Below are 837 nucleotides of genomic sequence, written 5' to 3'. Positions count from 1 at the left end.
GCTTGCTTGGTTATAGTACTAAACAAAAACATAAGACAAAGGTTATATTTTCTTGACATCCAAGGCTAGAAAAAATTGCTTCTGTAAAGTGTACACAAGTCTTTAAATGAGGTAAGAGGTGTATTCTACTCACTCAGTAATTTTGATTATTTTGATTATTATCCAGAAACAAGGCCCTTCAATTTTAGGAAAACTGAACATGTGAGACGATTTTTCTTTCTTTTTTTTTTTTAGGCAACACTGACGCCAACCTCTCAAAAAAATTCATTTCCATGAATCTCCAACCTAAATTTAACACAGCAAACTCATGCAGGCCTAACCTTGTCCCTATCAGATGGATGTCTCCTTGCTGCGGGTACCATACAGACAAGATTAAGGAGGCCAAAAACAGGGCAGTAGAAAGCACTTGGCCCCCCAAGGAGACAGAGATGCTCTGAGAATGTTGGTTAAGGAAACAGGAACAGGAAATGTACACATCGATTCCTGTCCTGTTGTCAACCACCCTTTCCCCCTCTAAGACAAACACTCACAAAAACTTTCATTCTTTCATTTCTCCTTGAAATGTATCCCTGAAATGACTACTGCTTCCAAACACTTCAGCGATTCTGTCACCATGTCTGAAATTGTTGCAATTCTGTCATCTGGTTAGCTGAAAGAATCTTTGAGTTAGAAGTGAAACACAGTAAAAGAGGCAACAAGCTCCCCTAATGCACTGAGTTCTTGCCTTAATTTCCCTGCTGTCTTTCTGCCTCACAATTTCCAGTGTTCTTTTTCTGCTAGACCACATGCACTCATGGTTCAAGTTCCACACAGAGACTTCCCAGCCTCTTCTAACTG

Source organism: Cervus canadensis, chromosome 5, assembly GCF_019320065.1.
Source record: "Cervus canadensis isolate Bull #8, Minnesota chromosome 5, ASM1932006v1, whole genome shotgun sequence".
In the NCBI taxonomy this organism is placed as follows: Eukaryota; Metazoa; Chordata; class Mammalia; order Artiodactyla; family Cervidae; genus Cervus; species Cervus canadensis.
The sequence above is the reverse complement of the archived record's forward strand: the minus strand, read 5'-3'. Positions refer to the sequence as shown.